The following is a 15,050-nucleotide window of genomic DNA, read 5'->3' on the forward strand; positions in this document are numbered from 1 at the left end:
GGGATTCTCCCTCAACTGTAATCGGGAGGTAAGCACTCACCAAATCAATCTCTGCGAAACGCTTACCCCCATTCAGTTTCGCCAGTAAATTGTCTGGAAGAGATAGGGAGTGCTAATGGGTATCCAGTGCGCCAGTGAGCCCCGTGGTGGATGGTCGCGTTAGCCTCCTCCGCCAACACGATCAGTGTGGTATGTGGAAAGTAGCTGGTCGAATGGAGAACACCAGCCTTGTGTAGTCGGTCCAGTTCCTCGTCAACGATGGATAAGGCCATATATGATACTGGGCAATTTGGCCTGAAAATTGATTTGGTACCGGGGAGGAAGCATAGTCTGGCTCTCGCTTTAATGCAGTGTCTCAGCCCGTCAGCAAATACAGATGCATCGCTTTGCAAGATGCCTTGAACTAAACGCTTCTAAAACTAATTTTGCCTGAGGAGGACTTCGGGTGCTGCGCGCGCGTGGTTGGAAATAAAATTAATCGACTCTGATAGCAGCCTCTGCTTTTCGATCCAATCCAGTCCCGTGACATTAAGTTTGGGACATGATGTTAGGTAGCACGTGGCTTGTGCCGTCGAGCCGTTGAAGCAGATGGAGCCAGCTGTAACCACCAGAAACATTACAACCCTAATCTTCGGTCGGCTTCACACACGGCTTACCGATTTGTACCCACGTTCGATCACTGAGCAACGTGATGTGCGAGCCCGTATCAAGTTTCGAACGAACTGGGGTGCTATTGTTATGAGCTGTCACGAACTTCCTTTGGCAGGCTAAATCAACTTCGAATGTCGCCATCAGAGTTTTTCCGCGATTTCAACGAGCTTGAGGCATTGATAACGGATACTGAACAGTGATTCTTGATCTCTGAAAGTCTGGGCCAGCTTTCTGAACGTTTCATCAAAGTTGAGGTCGCGGTGAAGTTTGGGGAGAATGAAATTCGTGTACAGTTCATTCTCCGGTGTGACGAGTTTTCAAAGCAATAATCTGACTTTCCATCCGTCATAAAATTTTGAAAATTCAGTTATAAACACATTTTTGACTCCTGAACCAGGACTCAAAAGTGTGACTAGAATGAGGGCCACAATCGTTTGAGGAAACATGACTCACTAGTACTGGCTGCTGCTGTCTGGATCCAGTCTCTGAACTAGCGATCCAACGAGTTTCGGTTGCGGTTCTTTGAACTGGATTTGTTGCTGCTGCATTAATTCTCAGGGCCTATTAAATTCAATGGACATCAAGGGTTCCCGTTCAGCAATTATAATAACGGCATTTTCCCCAGCTTTGTTCACCCAAACTGGCGTTCTCGTCAAAAAACAGTAAAGGTGTATGAAGCGCATTAATTCCCAAAACCAGGTTAACAGCACTTGTATGCCGCGACAACATTCTGGAGATTCTGGCACATTGTCTGCAGCACTGCAAACCGGCATTCGGCGAAAACTGGGTCAGGATTGGCTGTTGGGTCCCGACTTTCGACCAATGAGAGTTCGATTTGATGCCGGACCGGCAAGCGTCCCCAAAATAGCTATGACCAAATAATATAGACAGTCGCCTATATATCAACAATCGCGCACATGGAGTAGTAGTGATCTCATTGAGGCTAAGTACACTAGTTCTTTGACAAAAGAACTCGGACTTCAGGGAGGTCACGGACTTGAGACTGCAACCCTACTTTCGGGAACTTGTTCACCCTGTGTTTGATGGTTAACTCGTAGAGGTCACGCATCAGATCATCTGACAATTCCGGTCCCGCTTGTGACCCTAGTCAAAAATTTGCACACCACAACTTCTCATTCATTTTTGTTCATGCGGCTACCACTTGCGTCACGCGCCCGGCTTAATTCGGCGAAACTGGGTCAGGATTGGCTGTTGGGTCCCGACTTTCGACCAATGAGAGTTCGATTTGATGCCGGACCGGCAAGCGTCCCCAAAATAGCTATGACCAAATAATATAGACAGTCGCCTATATATCAACAATCGCGCACATGGAGTAGTAGTGATCTCATTGAGGCTAAGTACACTAGTTCTTTGACAAAAGAACTCGGACTTCAGGGAGGTCACGGACTTGAGACTGCAACCCTACTTTCGGGAACTTGTTCACCCTGTGTTTGATGGTTAACTCGTAGAGGTCACGCATCAGATCATCTGACAATTCCGGTCCCGCTTGTGACCCTAGTCAAAAATTTGCACACCACAACTTCTCATTCATTTTTGTTCATGCGGCTACCACTTGCGTCACGCGCCCGGCTTATAAACTTCAACACATCAGGTCAAGTTGTATTCATGTTCGGGCAAGTGTCAGACACGAAGGGAGATTCCTCTCTTCACAGTGCACACAATAAATAGGCGTACAACCCGGCCGAGTACACGTGGGCGCATAGGACATGAAGTCAATTGAGCTCCAAAAGTCTTCACGGATAACTACGGAACACATGTAGCAGCGATAGTGCAGAGAAGACACGTCCCACCTACTGACTTTCACTCAAGAAATCCCCAACAAGTGCCCCCTAATCATAAGTCCCTTTTCCGCTCATTCCATTTTTCGGATTGTATTTAGTTCGGAGAACCGACAAATGACCCAACAGTGGCTCATTCCATCGGATTGTATTTAGTTCGGAGAACCGACAAATGACCCAACAGTGGTATCTGAGGCTTACAGAGAACACTATGCGTGTCTGTCTACAGCCCCAGCGTCCTCGTCACATCCACTCTTGTCAAGGAGAAACTACGAACAGCCTCTAACCGACTTGGTCTTCACGGTTGAGGACATTCGTCAACTCTTGGACAAGATCAACCCATTCTGCGCATTGGGACCCGACGAGGTCCATCCGAGGATCCTGAAAGAAACGTCCTCCACACTGGCAAACCATTTACACTTGGTGTTTCGTCAGTCGCTTGACGAAGGCCGCCTTCCCCCTGCTTGGAAGGAAGCGATTGTCACGCCAATATACAAAACTGGTGACCGACTATCGCCTGGCAGCTATAGGCCTATAAGCCTCACTAGCGTGCCGTGCAAGGTGATGGAACGCATTCTGAAGCGAGCCATCCTAGATCACCTTACTTCCAGCAATCTGATATCTCCAGCTCAACACGGATTTCTCCCAAACCGTTCCTGCGTGACAAACATGCTCGTGTTTATGGACAGCTTAACCCAAGCCAAGGACGAAGGACTCATATCGGATGCCATATTTTTCGACTTCTCAAAAGCATTTGATAGGGTCCCACACGTCCCGCTGCTCCACAAACTCGAGTCTTACGGGATTCAAGGGAAAATCCTTCGCTGGATCAAGGCGTTCCTATCAGACAGGTCATTCCGAGTGAGAATAGGCTCAACCTATTCCTCTCCAGCGCCGGTCTCCATTGGAGTTCCTCAAGGCTCCGTCTTGGGACCACTCCTGTTTCTGATCTACGTCAACGACCTCCCAGACGTTCTTGCGAGTCCATGTTTACTTTTTGCGGACGACTTGAAATCCTGGAGTTCCAATGCCAGCGCCCTCCAAATGGATGTAGACGCTGCCAAGCAGTGGTCGTTGGACTGGCACCTTCCTCTGAATGATGAAAAGTGCGTCCATGTGTCGTTTGGAGGGGATTCAGCGAATGCCTTTGTTATGCATGGTGAAAAGGGACCAGAAAACATCATGAGGATAGATGCCAAAAAAGATTTAGGCATCTGGGTCTCCTCAAACTTGTCCTTCGCACTACACCATGAGAAATCGGCCCAAAAGGCATTCGCCGTTTTACGGATGATCCGACGTACCTTCTCCCGTATTACTCGCATGGACTTCCAAATACTCTATGGGGCCTACGTCAGACCGATCCTGGAGTACGCCAACCAAGTTGTCTACTCTGGACGTACGAAAGACTTCACCCTCATTGAGCGTGTCCAGCGGGCCGCCACGAGAATGGTTGCCGGCCTCAAGTCCGTGGACTACGAAACGCGTCTCGCGACGCTTGATCTCTTTCCCCTGGAGTACCGTCGCCTCCGAGGGGACCTAATTCTTACCTACGCCCTGTTTGAACAAAGCTTGGCAAACAGGTTTTTTACCGTTGACCCAGCAAACACCCGGCGGGGACATAGTAAGAAAATCTTCAAGCTCAGGGCACACACATCCGTTAGACAAAACTTTTTTTCATTTCGGGTAGTAGCTGCGTGGAATGACCTTCCTCCGACGGTTGTACACGCTCCTTCACGAACCCAATTTAAAGCACTATTAGACATTTATTTACGCGAATCCTCGCGCTGGCGAGCATACTGCCCCACGCTGAGAACATAAAGAGCAGTGCTACACCCTTTTTTCGCTTGTGCCTTTCAGGTGAACGACAGTCACTGACCGACAAGAACAAAACCGACCCGGGAAACTTGGGCAAAAGCCTCGATCCTGTGTATCAATCCGTGGATCCGTGAAGTGCACCCAACTATTGCATTTATCATCATTCTTGTAAAAGACTTTTTTGGTGCTTGCCATCCGTTAATCAATTTACTTACGTTGCAAGTGGAGCACTAACAACGGATGAGCCCGACGTGACTCGAGCCCGCGACCTGACGGCTTATTCCTCTTAGTTCATTTGGTCAACTATAAACCATATACTAATGGAATGCTGGCTTCAGTTGCTTCGGTTCCCGTCACCGCGTAGAGGCCATACATAACCGCATCAATCGCACGATCACTGCGTCCTCTATTCCTGACGGAAAAAATAACGACGGTCCCTTTCCATAGGTGTGGAAGAGTGACGAAATTTCCTCTGCCTTTCCAGATTCAAAAAGTAATCTCGTACCCAGCCGGTCCACTGGAGCACAAACAAATATCCATGGAGGATTATTTGTTTACCACATCGAGTATTTGGTGAGCAGGAATGTGATTCGGGTGAGACTCATCCCAGTTTCGCAGCAGCGCTTAACGATTAGCAGGTGTAAAGCCCATACGTTAACCGTGCGGCAGAGTTATATGCGTCTTTTGAAATAACTCACGGCCTTGAAAGATGTGAGCAAGGGGAAAAATATCATCCGCGCACCCGGTTTGTGTGGACATAAGTCCCGGGAAAAACTCAATTTTCAGGCCCCAAAAACACACAAAGGTGTTTCAGACGGCATACCTGTTGAGGGTGTCAGTATCCAAAAAACCTTTTACCTTCCAAGCTATTGCCAATTTTATTATCTAACGATTTCAACTGCTAAATTTTTTACCCTTTTCGCCATGTTTTGCCTTAATCCAAAAAGACCGCACATACTTCCTATTGACCGGTTGGACCCTATGTGTGCTAACGAATTTATGATTCCCCAAGGTCTCTCGATATATATACATATGTCTGATGGTACTCCCGCTGTTCTTCGCCTCCGGTCGGGGCTGTATAGGCCCTCCTTTGCAGGCCTGGTTTCCTTATTTGTGCGCTAGGAGCGGTTGAGCTTGCGTCACGGCTGGAGATTTGTGAGCCCGTTCTCAAGTTACATATAGTCATTGGTCTTACGCGTTCGGATTCATAACAATGTGCGTCTTTCAAAGAATGAAGGCTCGCGCGACCAGAATCTCTTGGGAGAAAATTCCCCCTCACATAAACAGCAGGTCTCGGAAGCACTGAACCCGGCCACGGGCGATACAGAAGTCTTCGCGAAGCGCTGGACTCAAGCTGGAGAAGAGTTGTTAAATCTCTGGTGGTAGATCTTCATGCCATCCAGCTTTGGGCGCAGCAGAGATCGTGTCCAGTTGCTTCTCTCCAAAATGTCTCGGCCTGTTAGACAAACTTCGCGATAATAAACAGTCAGCTCGCCATGAACTGCCGTCCATAATCGCACTTTCAGAAACCTGGCTCACACAAGACGTCTGTGATGCAAAGTTCTTGACGGAGGGCTCATCCGTTTTCTGAGTTGACTCGCAACGCGAGATGGGGGTAGCTGGTGTCACTTTATACTCACACGCGGCCCTGCACACCCCGATGGTTCTTTCTGATACCAACCCAGCACGTTTTATTACGCACCATGGGACCGCCGCTTCTTTTTCTCAGCGTGGCCTACCATTGTCCACCTGAGGATAACAAAATCCTCATTCCAACCCTTGGAAAACTGTCCTTTAGGTGCCGATTCGCACATCTCTTGCTAGTACATGATTTCGACGCTCCAGGGCCCTGGGAGTGGAACTCCAGCGCATTAATTCTATCAGACATCTTTAAGCGGGGCTGACTAAAGTCGTCCTCCAGAACACTTGGACTCAACGTATCGTTGCAGCCAGCATATACCGTTTGGGCCAACTGTCATCCCTGCAAGATTTGGTAATCACCAACAAAAGACACTTATTTCATCAAGTATTAGTTAAAGCTCTACCGGGACATGGCGACCAGTGTTTTGACGTTTGATTTCATCCACTGGAACAGGAACTCGAAAACTTTAACATGGTCGGAAATTTCTGCTGTGGGGACCATTGCGTGACGTGCATCTTCCTAAAACGGCTTCAGAGTGAGAGACGAACAGAACAGCTTTCGGAAAATTCAAGACTCTGACGCAGCGTTCATTCAGCAATACTAGTGCACAGTCGAACTGGACAAAAGTTAAGCAAAAGGATTTGGCGTCTCTTGGAAACGAAGTCCTAACCATTCCTCCAAAAGGGAACTATGGAGGCAAAATACACCCGTGAGCAAGCAAATAAGGTTCTGCGAGTGATTCACCTAGAACTCAGCTCAATCTCTAATTTGTGACGTTTCTTTGCAAATTACTGTGCTACACCGGGTTGCCTCATGATTCAGTTGCTATCTTACTCAAGGTATCGCGATACAAGTATATTCAAAATGCACTACTGATAAGGTTGCTGAAAACTTTCGACAGGTCGTGGCCGGTTTTGCCTTTCTTAAGCTTCACAATGTAGACGCAGGTTTCGACGTCTCCTGCAATTTGGGTCCCGACTATTCCTCAAAGGGAAAATTACAATAGATATGATCTGGCATCTCGTAATAGACGCAACAGCTGTAGATCAGACAGACGCTAGCGGAACATACAAAAACAGACTAAGATGTCAAACCTCACCCGAAAAAATGTATCATTTAGGTACAGGAGATCGCCGGAGAAATAGCCAACCGCCTTGTGCTTGAGGGATGGAAATTGAGAACCCAGGAATAACCAGAAAGTATTGTCAAAGCCTTTGAAGAACACCATGCGTGCCTAAATTCTACCACAGCGACCTCCCTACAGTAAAATCTGGCCGGTTGTATCTGAGAATATCTATTACGCACGTGTTTGTTACGGATTAAATTGTTCCTAAGCTCTGGGACAAGACAGCATATCCTCAACGACTTGGGGCCAGGCGAGCTCCATCCAACAATCCCGAGGGGAATGTCGCCCTATTGGCGAAACTTTTTAATCTGGTGTTCCGCCAGTTGCCTAACGAAGGCGAACTTCCTTCTGCTTAGAAGGAAGCGATTGTCAAGCCAAAATACAAGACTGACCGGCAGATAAAGGCCTAGTAAACTCGTCGACATACCGTGCAAGGTGAGGTAACGCATTCTGAAGCCAGTGAACTTACACCACCTCAGTACCAAAAACTAGGTGTCCCCAGCAAAATACGCATTCTTCCCAAACCGTTCTTGCTTGACGAACACGCTCGTATTTATGGACAGGCAAACTGAAGCCAAAGACAATGTACTCATTTTGGGCGCCATATTTTTTAACTTCTCAAAGGCATTTGATCATATTCCACGTGTTCCGTTGCTCCACGGCCTAGCGTCTTAGGTGGGTCAAAAAATCCTCCGCTGGATGAGCATGTTCTGACCAGACCAAACCAAACTCCGACACGCTGGAGCATGCAATACAAAGGGTGTCCCGGCACGCCTAGTGGCTTTTGACAGAATTTGAGACGCATACATCGTGCTAATGTTACAGACAGAGAATCCTCGAGGGGGACGCCCATATTCTGAATGTGGTATGTAGAATGACTACGTATGCATATTCTCCCGTTTTGAGGTACCTGAGGCTGTGAACTCCAAAGATGCCCTGTGATGGTTTTGTAACAAACAAGGTGGCGTAAACTAAATTATGGTATGCGGTGCATACACTCAGATGCCCACAGACGGTTGACATGTGCTGGAGAACGCACATGCACTTTCTCCCCCTGCATACACCTGTTCTCTGTATTTAAAGATCAGGCCGTTTCAAGCAGTGGGACCTATCATTCATGGACTTCTTCTTAGCTTGCTTTCAAATCCACCAACGATGGCTGCCGTTGGTGGTCGAGGGTACTGCACCTCAAACCAGATAGCGGTATAGGGACACAGACTTGGGCATTTTTGTGCTATCTGACCGGCCCACTAATACCGGTGACCGCTGGTGTGCAACCGATCGCGTAATATATCACGCTGACTATTGTGATAGCGAAATTTGCCCGATGAGAGGGGGTGCTCTTCGGGATTGTCACAAAAGTGAGTCCATACAAGTAAATAACTTTTGGTTCTTAGCCTCCGGCCCATCAGAAAAACGCATAGGTGCGCACGCTATCCGGGACGCAAAGAGGTCGTCTCATAATGCTAACCTGGTCTGAAGTACAGAATCCTAGCACAGTGGGTCCCGTAACTCTTTGTGTGCCCGTGCTTCCGGGTCCAAGATGGAACTATCTGACAGCCGTGAGTAAATGTCCGACAAATACGACCAACGCTGTAGAAGGCCAGCTTGGTGATAGGAGCGAAGATGATTTAATGTGACACATCAGTTTCAGACAACTTGCTTGTTATTGAGACACCACGTGTTTCATGTAATTCTCGTATTTCTTGAGGGATGCAGTAAGCAGTCACGTGATTTAGCCGCTGAAGATGGCACTGCACGAACAAGCATCTACGACATCATAGCCGCTGATGTACGCACGTTCTTGGGTGTGTATTCCTACCAGTTTATCGGCCGCCCGCCTTATGTTGATATCTTGATAACCTAACTTATCTTTTTCCCACTTCGGGACGCCAGCGGCCAAATGAACACTCCTCACGAAGAAGATCATGTGCCTCCTGGAAGGATATATGTACTCATTAAAGGAGTGATACATCTCAACAATTTTTCATACATTTTGAACATTTTATGGCCATGCTCCGGGCAGCTGATTAGGCATCGTGGACCCCTAGCCGCATGTAGGTCATATGCGCCAGCTAAGATCGTTCAGCTGTCCGTTGTGATTAACACAGGTTCCATGTGGCTAGTCGCTCAACGTCAAGGGCTTCCTAGCTTAATTCCCAACCTATATGGAACACTGCTTTTTATCAGCAAAATTGCATGACTTTTCGCCAGTACTAAACGTGCAATACGGAATTTTAGCTAGTAACAGCAATTATTGAGCAAAAGTTGTCTGCAGGAATGCACGTCCACATATTTTGCATCCACAAAGGCCATTAGATTCTGAAATACTCGGGGAATTATTTCAGCTGGGAAGTTATTGAAAAGATATGTCCATTGTAGTTCACCGTTTTCTTCAATTCGCGGGTTGCTATTACATTGGGCAGCGTATTCACAGTCGGTGATGTTTACTGACCTTGAAGATTCGCTCACTTAAACAGCTCACCATAGTGAATAATTTGCAATATTACATGACCATATACATTATACATGGACATTCTACATGAAGAAGCGAGCCTAAAAATTCCGTAGCTATCGAGAAATCAATTGCATTGTGAGAATACTGAGCGGCGGCTTCGCGCATTGTCTCAACGGAAACGGTGGGAAGTCTTGTGGAAAAACTGGTTTCCTCATGTATTTTCTCCTGTATCCGGTTTGGAACTGACCTCTAAACGACTTAGAAAATAATCACGCCCGTTACGTCTGCGTAAACCCAAATTGAAACGGACATTCGCGACCTGGATGTGAAAAATTCTTCAGTGGTTGCGGCAGGCATCCTGCTAAAGTCACGGAATTCGTCACAGCCATTAAGTTTTTGTTTTTATGATGTTCAGCGTACGTTTATATTTGGCTTAAGTCAGGGTTTGATATTCATCGATACACCGAGCCACCAATAGTGCTGTTGGACGAACCACTGGGTTTATTGGCGGAACAAGAAGACGGAACAATAAGACGGCCACCTCGTCAAGGCAGTGGATATCATGTAGCGTGTGTATCAGACTGCAGTACGGGTTCTTCTGTTGTATGGCTTTGAGACCTGGCCCGTTTGAGACGCGGAATAAAGGCGTTTTCAGGTGTTTAACGACGGTTGTCTGAAAACGATAGCCCGTGTGGTTCGGTGCCGGCAAATACGTAAGATGACAGTTAGATAGAGATTTTTCTGTTGTGCACCGGGAATTCCCACTGAAGAATGTGCCCTTGCAGTCTAGATAATTATCATTATTCGAGACAAATGGATCGCATCGGGTTTGGCTATCTTACTACCTGATGTTTCGTATATAGTCGACATGATTTCAGAAGTGAAGATGAGTTGTATTACTTTGACATGAATGGTGAGTTGGGTGAGGCCCAGAAGGGTACCCCTTGTTGGTTAGGTTGGTAATGTGGTTGAGCCTGTGATAGTTACGGGTTTCGGCGAGGAAGACTGAGCTGTCGATTTCACTCAGCTACATTGTATCAGTTTCAAGGAGCATAAACACTGGCCCGGTGTTCATCATGAGTAGCAAATATAGGTGAAAACACAAACAGTTACAAGTACGACAGATTAGTTTGGATTAGATTACCGGTTACTCAAGGCCGCACATGGGCACGGACATAGCAGGTACGATAAGTAGCCAGATAAGGCGATATCGTGTACAGCAATGGGTGCGACAGGCCGTCAAATTAGACTATCATGAATCGTCGAGTCCTTATTTTCACCGACCCACATGGATACTGGCCTGGTCTTTACCATAGGTAGCAAAAGCATCGTGTATAGTTATGAGTATGAGAGTTCATCGTTGGCCACTGGGTTATGTTACTGTGTACACGTGCGGTCTCATAATCAGCATCTCACATGGACGTTGGTTTGGCAGTTACACTGAGAATCCCAGATACTTGACAACGCGTAGGGTTTTGAGTATGGGGACCGTGTATCGCACAAAACGCTTACAAATTTCTCCCGCCCAATCTCCCTGAACTCAACCGCGTAAATTCAAATGTCCCGCCCAATCCTGCCTTCTATTCATTGACATTTTCTTATTATCCCATCACCCTATCTCCATCCCATCCATTAAAACATTGCGTTGCACAAACTATGAACATGTTCTTGGTTCCTCAAATGAACCGTATTATTGTCACTTGTTTAAATTCACATTTTGGGCACTTTTCGAACTGGTTTCTCACGCTTCATGCTTGTCTCCGTGTTTGTCGAGGGTCTGACTGTCGGTCGATAACTGTCAAGGTTTGTTGCACATTAACTGATTTATTGATATCTTGTCATACAGTACAGCACATTTTCGTCGGGATCACTTTCGTTTTGAGTTCGGATCCATTCTTCGGTGCTCGTTGCTCGACTTGTCGATTTTGTCGCTTGCAGACCGTCTTCGGTCATTGGATTATGCTGTCGAGCAGACACGTACCCGGCAGTTGCAATAAGTACTTGAGGTGAGTACCATCGTCTTACGTTATCATGGCGACCGTTTATTGGCGGTCACCACTTATAGAACATCATATTCATCTTAGGAATGATATCTGTCGCTAGCTTGTGACGCTGTATAGTTTACTGTCTAGATATGCATATCGGAGAAAGGAGCTCATCAATGGAGATGGCTCTCGCATTGACAATACGCATTTCATGCTGTTGTCTTCCGATGTTTCACCTAATGGAAGTTCAGCTCCATGGGAGAATGTGTTGTAACCAGGTTTGCCAAACGAATCCACCTTATTTGTTGAATCTCAGGAGTGTAAAACAAACAGCCGTCAGTGTCCAATCTTCCACGGTGGAATTTGCGTTCGATATTTTCCAGACGCTTCTATTCCTAATGAAGACCGAAGAACACCAAAATATGCTGAAGTGCGATTTCGCGTAAACCGGTAGCAAAACGCGAATCTGTGATGATCCGTGACCCTGAAATTTCGTGAACAACATGTCACCGGAAGGTGAAAATGGATTAGAAAAACTCCCCTTTCGAGTCGAAACTTCAAAAACTCTACAGTTTCGGCCGAAGTAATTTGAGTGTGCTTCTTGCCCATGGCAGTAATAATGACCTAGTTTTCCTAGACACTTCGAATGCGCGCCGGCAAAGGCTACATAAGACTTTTGTGAATGTCAGTGGCCTTTTTTGATTTTAAGATCTAACAATTTGGCTCCAACATTGTCGTTAAATGACAGCTTATGCGATAACAAAGAAAGAATAACTCCTCCGGCTGTCCTTACTTAGGTCATAGTGAGCCCAAGAATACGGATCATCTTGAGTGTAATGCTCATGGAAAATCGGTTTCAAAAAGTACCATTAATTTTGTATACAGGTTATATGTCGGAACACTGAACATGTCACTCTAATTCAGCGGGCACCATGCGTGACCTGCGGCGACCGCGGACGTTGGAATCGAAGACCCTGATGACCAAGATTGTTTTCGTTTTGTTTTGGACGCTTTGTCATGTGATGTCGGTCCCAGGGAGTCAGCCCGCGCATTAACCTGTGCGGATCTTGTGGGGTCTATTATCTCTGAAAAATGCGCACCGTCTCAGCATCTAGAGCACTTTTCAGCACACTGGGACCTTTCTCAAACAAACGGCAATGGATTTTCCGAGGTTATTTCCTGTTTAAATTGCTGTCATTAAGTAACAGTATGATAACAGTTCCTCTTTCCACTATGGAGTATTTAACGTAACAAGGCATTTCCATCTTCCCTGTTGTCGAGGACGAAGGCTCATGAAGGAGGTGAACGCCCACTCAATACATCTTCAATCTCCGGAATTGGTGTGGCCAGATAGCACTCATTTGGGTTGTCCACGTTTCCGGCAGCTTGTGACGAAGAAGCTCCAGCGTCTATGGCTTTGGAGACATTTCCCTTCTCCAAACTTCAGGTGTTGGCAATTATTGGTTGTTCATCAGGTGGCTGTTCGCCGAGCTTGGCATTGGCCCGCAAACGTTTCGCCACCATGCGGGGAGACATCATCAGTGCGCAGATGGGTGGGTACTTCTTCCTTGCTTGCGTGCATCTATATAACTTTTGAAGACGTTTTGTTATCTGTCGTGATTGGCCACTTAGGGGTAACGATTTTCGTTAATATATTGGTCCGTTTGTGATGTTCGTTGCGCTTTGATTTTTGTTTCATTGTGTTGATTGGTTATCCCAACGCATTCTATTTTTACTAGTTCGTTCTCTGGCCTTGATTGGCATTGCGTTGTGGTACGACGTTCTCGAGCTTGATTGTTCGCTTGCACCGCTTTATTTTCTTCACTGTAACGGTCGATATCCCTACGTCCGCCGGGTACTTTGGTGCTTTGGCTCGGCGCTTCCACTAATGCGATTGATGTATCCGTTTGAATGAGGCCTTATCGCTTCTCCTATGGGTCCATTCATTTTGGCAGCTCAAAGCTCTGCGTGGATCTGACGTTCTCTCGCTCCTGGTTGTTGGTAAACGGGATCAATTTCGATATGTTTGTTGAGAGATCATAGAGTGGGGTACCACGTTTCCATATATTTGCGTTCTTTCTTCGTTTTTGCTTGGGCTAGTATGCGAAGGCCGCTCCAGTTGAACTCGTATTCTTTCTGGTATTTGTTTACGATGATGAGGGAGAAATGATCGTGTCTTTCGGTGGCGAGCTTGTGGCTATTCATTCTGGTGTGGGGTTTCTCTCCTGTTTATCCTGTATGCCGTTTGTCGCAGTCCTTGCATTCGATCCTATACAGAAAATTTTCTTCCTTATTGGACCTAATTTCTATTGTATTCATTAAGTTGTCATCCGCAGTGTCCGCAGACTTCTTAAGAGCCTTGCGTAATTTCAGCGGTGTTCTTGATGTATATATGTGTGACTCGCTTGCAGTTTGGCCTTCCGAGTGGTCTCCAAATGAAATACCTCGGGTATCCATTTTTCTGAAACAATTAGTGTAAGCGTTTGCCTTCTGTGAGCCCAGATTCTGTTGTGATGCTGTGTATTGTTCTCCTTGAAAAGTGTCCGAAAGCAGCTTTGTGTGTGGCAATTTGAGTAATTGCTAAAGATTTGGTCAGTGTGTGCCGCCTTTCTGCCATCTAGTGATGGAGACGTCCAGAGGCGCCAGTTTTCCGTCTTCCGTTTTCTTCGTCGATCGTGAATTAGATGTAATCAAAAACGTTGCTTAGCAGTTATCATGATCGTTGCAGTTCACTCCTTTTAATGATCACAAATGTGTAGTCCACGTAACGGGTCTGTAGTGGACAAGGACCTATGTATGCGTGTCGATCGTGAGATGTAATCAAAAACGTTGCTTAGCAGTTATCATGATCGTTGCAGTTCACTCCTTTTAATGATCACAAATGTGTAGTCCGTCCAACGGGTCTGTAGTGGACAAGGACCTATGTATGCGTGTTCGATAGGATATACAACCAAAATACCAGCTTAGAAATAACAAATGGCAATAAGAAATGGACAAATGAACGTAATAGACTCACTAAATTGGAGGTCCAATAATTCCACTACACGAAATGTTGTGCAGTAATTGTATTCGGCGGTGGAGAATATATCCAGAGTAAGAAGGATACTCTCCACTGTTAGTTCGAGTTTTAGAAATAAATTCCACGGTAGACAGTTATCACAGCTGAAAATTGTCACAAGGAGTTATTGTGACGTTTAACAGTTCACACAAACACAATAATCCAATCTCACGACTTCAGCAAACAGCAATCAGCTCAATCGGATGCAATTTCACTGACTCAGCGAAAAGCAGGGAAGTCGCGCCAAGAAAATCTGTATTCGTAACATTAAAACAAACGTCATGATACAATGTGAACGACAGTTACAAAGTGTGGTTCAAGTTCAGGAAGAATGGTAAATGTGACAACGGATTACCGACACTACAGTACTCCCCCCCTAGAGCGTCAGGAATGATAAAAGGGAATGACGCTCGATAATGTGACAAAACTCAAGGGGTGTAGTCTGCAAAGCGAACAGGAGTCTTGCAGGTTCGACCAACACGTGTTTGCTTCAGGATAGGTGACGGGTGATCGTCA

Source organism: Opisthorchis viverrini, assembly GCF_000715545.1.
Source record: "Opisthorchis viverrini unplaced genomic scaffold opera_v5_313, whole genome shotgun sequence".
Taxonomy (NCBI): Eukaryota; Metazoa; Platyhelminthes; class Trematoda; order Opisthorchiida; family Opisthorchiidae; genus Opisthorchis; species Opisthorchis viverrini.